The sequence below is a fragment of the Diadema setosum genome, chromosome 2 (assembly GCF_964275005.1).
Source record: "Diadema setosum chromosome 2, eeDiaSeto1, whole genome shotgun sequence".
NCBI classification, from domain to species: domain Eukaryota; kingdom Metazoa; phylum Echinodermata; class Echinoidea; order Diadematoida; family Diadematidae; genus Diadema; species Diadema setosum.
The window spans coordinates 46,001,242-46,009,574 of record NC_092686.1 but is presented as its reverse complement, the minus strand read 5'-3'; positions in this window follow the sequence as shown (position 1 = coordinate 46,009,574).

Sequence of the window (8,333 nt, the reverse complement as noted above, 5' to 3'; positions counted from 1 at the left end):
ACGTCAGGCCAGGGAGGTGGAAGAGAGACTCTTCTTATATTAGTGCATTTACTAAGAAATTAATGCACGCACACGTGACTCATTACATTCTTGAACCCATTTTATAAATTACAATAACGCAAGTTCCCCTCGAAAACTGTGCGTGATACACGGAGTGAACATACATTATATACCTCATAAGTGAGATTCGTATCACTGATTGGTCAAAAGTATATCACGTGACAAGGTGAAGTTCCGTCTATCTTGCCTTAGGGTTTTCATGTAAGTGATAGAAAGGCAAAACCCTCGTGATAGAATTCGTAAACCCTCCACGACTTTTGTACACATATAAGTACATTAGACTTCGCGCGCGGTGTCCGCAGGCCCTCCAAGGACGTTCACTACGCGCATCGTATACAACACATTACACATGCACAATCATCGCACTATACTAGTAACCGGAGGGCCAAACCCCAAAAAGTCGCTTACTTAACGAGTGAGTTGCACTCTCTCTACAAACTAAGTAGACCATGCTTATTTTCAAGTTTTTATTGTAACAAACAACATTCCACTGGTCTACCTCAAAAAATTTGTTGCGAAAGCCTCCAAATCCAAAATGGCGTCCAAGATGGCCGCCATATTTACTGAATTTGTTATTTGCAAGATAGAATTTGATTGAAACATCAGACTTCAACAAATTTGATGTCATATGAAAGAGAATAAAATTATCTACAAGTTGATACCATTTTTGTGGGTTATTGTGATCATTGGATTGAGATTTTAAGGAAAAAACACTCATTTTTTGATATTTTTCTGAAAAAAGGAAAATCATGAAAATGCTTGATTCAGCATAAATCAAAGAAAGACTGAAGGATTATCTTGAAACGTTTCAAAAATTTTGTTTGACATATGATTAATATTTGGAGAAAATTAGGGGTCAGCACCATCTTTGGATTAGGAGTAATAATGTCTCAAACTTGAAAACTCACTACGTAAAAATGGCCACTTTAGTTGTGACAAGATCTTGTTGGTTGTGAAAAAAGCCTGCGCGCGCCAAGACTACTACACGCACCTCTGGCACTGGCGCTTGTAGCAGTGCCAGTGGTACGTGTAGTAGTCTTTTTCTTTGACAAACAAGGGTTTGTGCCTGCAAACTAACTTTTCATACCAAGTGGTAGCTCTGGTGACGCTGATTGCTATTATTTCAAAGTAGATTGTTCTGAAGCAGATGAAATGAAGCAAAAAATATCTTTCAAGTAGAGGTAGAAGCTTGAAACACTAACCTTGTTATAGAAAGTTTAAAACAAAATTTGGATCAATCACTCAAAAAAAATCAAGATTGCAGGCCATCAGAGCTGACATAGTGTATTGCGCCAAAGTAAATGTATCATTTTGATTTTGATACAATTTTGTCTGTTTTGCTGTCTATTTATATGGTTTTTATATATTCTGAAAATTTTAATGGTATTTCAAACCATCTTAGGCTTTTATGGATACATTTTTCAGAATGCACCATGAATATTTCTCTAAAAAGTAAAAAAACAAATAAAATTAAAAATGTTTATGAAAACCATGCAGAAATTAACATCTTTCCCATAATATAATCAATATCTGGAGAAAATTAGGGGTCAGTATTGTATTTGGTTCAGGAGTTATAATGTCTTAAACTTGAAATCCAATTTTACATAATATATATTTGCACGCATCTGTTCCCAAAGACGTCACAGAGGGTCAAATCCAAGATCGTGCTTACTTTTCGAGTTCCACTCTCTCTATAAACAAGACCATACATAATATTAAGTATACTAAGCAATGTTCCGTAAGTACACCTCAGTAGATTTGTTGCAAAAACCTCCAAAGTACAGATGCGGTCCAATGGGGCCGCCATTTTTATTGAATTTAACATTTCAAACATAAAATTTGATAGAGACATTGGATTGCAACAAATTTGATGTCATATGAAGGAGAGCAACACTTCATAAAAGTTGATACCACTTTAGCTGTGTATTGTGAGAAATTGGGGGGGGGGTTGTTTGCTTCTCTTTTTTTGAGGGGGGAGGGAATACATATTTTATATTGTTTTGAAAAAAGGAAGAAATGTAAAAATGCATGATTTAATATTTATCAAAGAAGAACTGAAGAATTGTTTTGAAACCTGCGATGGAGATTGAGATTTACTGAGATTGAGACATAATTCATATTTCTGGAATTATAGGTAATATCATACACTGTTGGCAAGTTAACATCTAAAACTTAAATATATTTATGCATTATAAATTTTGCATACAATGTGTTTACATGGTCACATGCAATATTGTTATGATTTAGTGACTTGCAAGTATCTGCAAACTAACTTTTCATGCCAAGTGGTGTATAGGTGTCGCTATACTGTAGCATTTCATCATAGTAGATTGTTCTGAGGCAGATAAGATTGAACAGAAAGTATTTTCTAAAAAGAGATAGGAGCTTGGAATTTGGCACAAATTTTGCCAATGTGTAATATTTAGCGATAAAAATAGTATCCACACAAAATTCAAGATGGCGGTAAATCAAGGTTGTCGTTCAAGGCATTATTTACCATTAGTGCACGTAAAACAAAAACCCAGCTTCACTTATAATGCCTCAAACTAGTTCTAAACTGTGACTTAGGGATAGAACAACTATTGCACAAACTTAAATCAGTAAAATTAATGCTAAATATTGTTAGATATACTAAATAGATCTGATAGGAAGAATTTTTTTTTTATATACTAAATTGTTAACAGTTATCATGGTTATGGTTTCTTGAAAAGAAATGGTGATATCTCCGTATGGTTTAGGCTTTATTATATATATTCTTTTTTACATGGTAGAATGTTTTGTGATACAACTAACCTGCACATATAAATCGAATGTGATATTTATCCCAATGGGAAACAATACCTTTAGTGTGTTCCGTGAAAGTTAAATCTCAACTTATATACTGTAACTTATCATTTGATATATCTTTTAAATCTTCTTATATTGCCATGATTGCTGTCTATATGTTTCTATACATCCGAACGATATTGTACTAGTGTAAACCATATTGAGGGTCTTTTTTTTTGGGGGGGGGGGTGGAGCTCATTCCAGTGTTTGGGTAAGGCCCAATCTTTGATAAAAAAGAAATGTTTCTGTATCAAAGATATGCTTTTTTACTTGTATGTTACTCTGCTGTTGTAGAAACGTGAATGATGATGGTATATGTGTAATAATGTCTGATCCGCAGATGTCCTTGAAAGCCCTTCTGATCCGAACCCCCCCCCCCCCAAAAAAAAAAAAAGTTTATAAAAAATCCGACATGGCGGCAATTTCTCAACTTTGCTCTTAAATGTGTTGTGCGAAATTACTTTTCAGTATATTGTTCGAATAAAATTGTCCAAATCTATTATTCATGCTGTATATTCACATTTACAAATAAACATGCTGAAACTGTATTTACTGTTATCAGATTTTCTTACATTGTTTTTAGGCTGATTTCATGTGGGTTATAGTGTCACAATTGATCTGAACTTATGCCATTGGTATGTCTAGATGCTTTCCCATATTAGATATAAGGATCTCTCGAGAGTGAAAATGTTCATTTTCATTCATTTTAGAGTGACCTCGTGGATCACTCGAAGAGTGACGAGTGATCCCTAAGGCAGGGCTCGAAACTAACGGTGGTCCGGTGGCCCATAGGGCCACCAAAAACGCACGTCGGGCCAACAAAATGTCAGAAATGAAGAATTTGGTGGCCTGATCGGGCCAACGAAAAAGGTCGGATATTTGCCTTTGGGCCACCAAAAATAAAAGTTAGTGTGGGGCCCTGCCTAAGGTCACTCTAAAATGAGTAAAAATGAACATTTTCACTCAAAAGTCACTCCAATTTCACTCTAAATTCACCGTTTTCTGTTATTCACTCCTCACATCAAAAGTAAAAACTTCCACTCGATTTGTTTTTTCTTTTTCGGAGATGGAATATCACTGGTTTCAAAAATATGTCCATAAAAACGTAAGACGTTTTAAGATAGCGCAACAGACAAAATTGTATCAAAATCGAAATAATACATTTAATTTGGCGCAATACACTATGTCAACTTTGATGGCTGTCATCTTGATTTTTTTTTTTTTTTTTTTTTTTTAGCGGTTGATCTAAATTCTGTCTTAAACTATCTACAACAAGATTGATGCCAAGTTTCAAGCTATTACCTCTATTTGAATTTTTTTTTTTTTTTTGGCTTCATCTCATCTGCTTCAGAACAATCTACTTTGAAATAATAGCGATCAGTATCACCTGAGCTACCACTTGGTATGAAAAGTTAGTTTGAAGGCACAAACCCTTGTTTGTCAAAGAAAAAGTCTGCATTTACCAAGACTACTATACGCACCATTGGCACTGCTACAAGCGCCAGTGCCAGTGGTGCGTGTAGTAGTCTTAGCGCGCGCAGACTTTTTTATGACCAACAAGGTCTTGGTCACAACTAAAGTGGCCATTTTTACGTAGTGAGTTTTCAAGTTTGAGACATTATAACTCCTGAACCGAAAATGGTACTGTCCCCTAATTTTCTCCAAATATTAATTATATGTCAAACAAAATTCTTAAAACGTTTCAAGATAATCCTTCAGTCTTTCTTTGATTTATGCTGAATCAAGCGTTTTCATGATTTTCCTTTTTTCAGAAAAATATCAAAAAATGAGTGTTTTTTCCTTAAAATCTCAATCCAATGATCACAATAACCCACAAAAATGGTATCAACTTGTAGATAATTTTATTCTCTTTCATATGACATCAAATTTGTTGAAGTCTGATGTTTCAATCAAATTCTATCTTGCAAATAACAAATTCAGTAAATATGGCGGCCATCTTGGACGCCATCTTGGATTTGGAGGCTTTCGCAACCACTTTTTTTGAGGTAGACCAGTGGAATGTTGTTTGTTACAATAAAAACTTGAAAATAAGCATGGTCTACTTAGTTTGTAGAGAGAGTGCAACTCGACCTCTGTTTTTAGCTTTTGGCCCCCCGGTTATAGCGCACAGCAGGCATGTTTCAACATGGCCATATGGCATGGTGATCGAGCGCTCACCTCCGTGATTTGAAGTGAGTTGAATCAAAGATCGTACACTTTGTCTTCAGGATTTCTTAGGATCCCGAAGCAGAGACAAATCTCAGCATGTTGGAAATATTGAATTAAAACACGAGCGACGGGAAACTGGATGTATATTGTAATCTTCTTCCAAGATTTTATGCAGGAGCTCGCGGAAGGCCTTGTGACTTACCGTAAGTACCGTGCGTACTGGGTAGTCTACGAAATGCACGAAAACCACGCAAGCGAGCGCTGTGGCCTGATTTTAGGGCTAACGTTAGGCCTAACAGTTAGAATTTACTTCGGTATTTGCCTATCCCTAGATCTTGATTAAGTCTTAAACGATGAGGTATATAAAACAAATATTAACTGCTCTATATTCAGATGATGGTGGAAGTTATCACTCCCTCGGTGCTTTTCATACCGACCCTTCCATCACCCCTCGGCTAACGCCTCGGGGTGATAGAAGGGTTGGTATGAAAAGCACCTTGGGAATGATAATTTCCATTATAAAATGGGTTCAAGAATGTAGCCAATTGGAAGCGCTGAAATGAGTCACGTGTGAGTGCATTAATTTCTTAGTAAATGCACGGCCTGACAAGGGAGGTGGAAGAGTCTCTCTTCCACGAGTCCTCCCTGGCCTGACGTACGTCACAATGTTTACACTAGCAGTGCGCACTCAATCAGTTGTTACAAGTCCGTCACGCGCTACTATACGCGCTGTCAATCCTGTAAACAACTTCTAGTTCGGGCCGGGCTGCCACAACAGCCGGCCGGCGGCCTTTCTTGTGCATAACACGTGGCGTACCTATGTACGTATAATCTACGTACAGTACTTAAATAGTGCGGGATTTCCGAGTGCGACGTGCGTAAATGTTTGGGACGAACATCTTCGGACATCTTGACTTTTGAGCGAGTGCTACATGTAGCTGACTGGTATTGACCCACAAAGGTACGTGAATAATGCTGTTAGTTTTCGACCCATTTTATAAAACAAATGATGCACAGGATTATTTCGTGGCGTTAGTGAAGGTGCGGCGCACTCTCGAGTATTGACAACGGTTGCAAACATGCACTCGGCTGCGCCTCGTGCATGTCGCACCATTGTCAATACTCTCGAGCGCGCCGCACCTTCACTAACACTCTCTATCCTGTGCATCATTAATTTTGTATAACAATAATCTGAATTCAGATAAGGTTTTTTTTAGTTGTTCCGAAGTCCTTTGATACAAAACACACAGATTTTGATACAACTAAATGTCCGTAATAGTTTGGAAATGAAATATTAAGCACATTTTGGCGTTATTCCTAAGGTTCGTTAATCCCATGATAAAATATGGTTCTTATTCTTATTCTTATACGGTTCGTTAGTCCGAAAATGATAGGAATTCAAAACGTTCGTTAATCGGAACATTAAATACAAAAAGAATCGTTAATCCATGGTGGAAAAAGGTGAGTACACTAACAAAACTTAAGAATTGCAATCCTTATAATTGTCTTAAGATAAATAAATCTTCGAAATAACTAACCTGTCTAATTTTTTTTTTTTTTCATTAACAAACTTTCTTCGGAATAACGAACCTTATTTCATTTCGGATGAAAAAGCCTTCGGAACAACGAACTTTCTGAATAGTGAACCTTTCTCATTTTTTTTTTTTTTTTGATTTATAGTTAACCTTCAGAATGACGAACCTCATTTCATTTTCAGATCAACGAACCTTCGGAAAATGAACAATATATTATTTTAACTTAAATTATGAACTTTCGGAATAATGATTCTTCGGAAATGCGAACCTTCAGATAAACAAACCATCGGAATCCCGGGAATGGCGAAACTTCGGAATAAGGAGCCTTCGGAGTAACGTACTTAAGTAAAAAAAGAAGAAATAAATAACCTTTGGAATATCGAACTGTAACCAAATCCTACACCGTCATTTTCTACACATGTGTGACAACACAAACAACTTTATGCTCTTTTTAAAATATAACATTTAAACGAAATTAAAAAGGTACTCTCCCATTTCACATAGCTTTCCAGCGTATGATGAGGATTCAACAAACAGAAATTTATCTTTATGCGTGGTTTCCTTCTTTTCGTTATACATTGCATATTATTATAACGATATTTCGCTAAAACAAAAAAAAAACAAAAAACAACAACTGTCGGTCCTGGGCATTTTTTCCTAACGGGAGTGCACTGCACATGAACACACACGAGATAAATCCCTTGTAATGAGAGAAAGAGGAAAGGTGAGTAATGAATGACAGGAATAGACTACCTTCACGGTACATGGACAGAGAAAAGCGAGAGGGAAGAGGAAGATGATGGGTCAAAACCAGGGCACGTGAGGCATGAGATATAAGCTCCTCAAAATAAAGAAGTGTTACATGGAGTTGTGGTAAACGATAGACGATTGTGGTTTTAAAAAAAAATGCTAAAAGTGAAGCGTAACATTTCTTCAAAATGTCTTTAGTTCAATGGTAAAGGCATTCAAACTTAAAACTTCTTTTATACTACTATCAAGAGAAATCCGAAATTTCGGAACAGTAAAAGAAAATACAGATTTAGCGAAAATAGTTTTGGTTAAAGGAATTGACATTTACTGGATTACCGGGTAGGATATGCAGGGACAGTTTCGTTTTTGATGAACATAGAGTCAAAATACAGAAGGGAGAAATTAAGCTTGTACATAAATCGTCCTAAATGCAAACGATACAAATCGTAAATCCTTAAGATGTTGTTTTCATAAGATGAAGTATCAGTATGGCATCTCCGTGATTCCTGGCAAATGATACAAAGAACTTCGTTTCCTGTAGTAATAATATTCTTTTTATTAAAAGTAAGAGTTGGGGGGGGGGGGGGGCAATGACCCGGGAGGTAGTTATCCAGGGGGTAATCTATTGACGTGGTGCACTGTCCTAGGGGTAATTTTCCTTTTCATAGGGGAGGGGGAGTTGTAGGCCTACTTATCCGGGGTAATCATCCATGGGAAGTTATCGGAGGGGGTAGTTATCGGGTGGAAGTTATCTGGGGTCTAGTTATCGGAGGAAGGGGTAGTTAACCTGGGGATAATTATACTGGTGGTAATTATCTGGGGGGTAGTTATCCGGAGGGTAATTATCCGGGGGGTAATTATCCGTGGGGTAGTTATCCGGGGGGTAGTTATCCGGGGGGCGTTCTCTCTCTCTTCCCGTCTGACCGGGTCTTCCCCTTTAGCTCTCCCGCTCCAGCGTCTCCCTCTATTCCTGCTCTCAGAAGTCTGCAAGCC